The sequence below is a fragment of the Oncorhynchus clarkii genome, chromosome 17 (assembly GCF_045791955.1).
Source record: "Oncorhynchus clarkii lewisi isolate Uvic-CL-2024 chromosome 17, UVic_Ocla_1.0, whole genome shotgun sequence".
Classification (NCBI taxonomy): domain Eukaryota; kingdom Metazoa; phylum Chordata; class Actinopteri; order Salmoniformes; family Salmonidae; genus Oncorhynchus; species Oncorhynchus clarkii.
Genome location: NC_092163.1, coordinates 7251329 through 7252367, shown reverse-complemented (window position 1 = coordinate 7252367; position 1039 = coordinate 7251329).

Sequence of the window (1039 nt, the reverse complement as noted above, 5' to 3'; positions counted from 1 at the left end):
GGACAGTTATCCCAGTTCTACCAGTCATATTCCCAGGACAGTTATCCCAGTTACACCTTCCAGGACAGTTATCCCCAGTTACACCAATCATATTTCCAGGACAGTTATCCCCAGTTACACCTGTCATATTCCCAGGACAGTTATCCCCAGTTCCACCAGTCATATTCCCAGGACAGTTATCCCCAGTTACACCAGTCATATTTCCAGGACAGTTATCCCCAGTTACACCTGTCATATTCCCAGGACAGTTATCCCAGTTACACCTTCCAGGACAGTTATCCCCAGTTCCACCAGTCATATTCCCAGGACAGTTATCCCAGTTACACCTTCCAGGACAGTTATCCCCAGTTACACCAGTCATATTCCCAGGACAGTTATCCCCAGTTCCACCAGTCATATTCCCAGGACAGTTATCCCAGTTACACCTTCCAGGACAGTTATCCCCAGTTACACCAATCATATTTCCAGGACAGTTATCCCCAGTTACACCTGTCATATTCCCAGGACAGTTATCCCCAGTTCCACCTGTCATATTCCCAGGACAGTTATCCCCAGTTCCACCTGTCATATTCCCAGGACAGTTATCCCCAGTTACACCAGTCATATTCCCAGGACAGTTATCCCCAGTTCCACAAGTCATATTTCCAGGACAGTTATCCCCAGTTACACCAGTCATATTCCCAGGACAGTTATACCAGTCATATTCCCAGGACAGTTATCCCAGTTATACCAGTCATATTCCCAGGACAGTTATCCCCAGTTCCACCAGTCATATTCCCAGGACAGTTATCCCAGTTATACCAGTCATATTCCCAGGACAGTTATCCCCAGTTACACCTGTCATATTCCCAGGACAGTTATCCCAGTTACACCTTCCAGGACAGTTATCCCCAGTTACACCTGTCATATTCCCAGGACAGTTATCCCCAGTTCCACCAGTCATATTTCCAGGACAGTTATCCCCAGTTACACCAGTCATATTCCCAGGACAGTTATCCCCAGTTACAACAGTCATATTCCCAGGACAGTTATCCCCAGT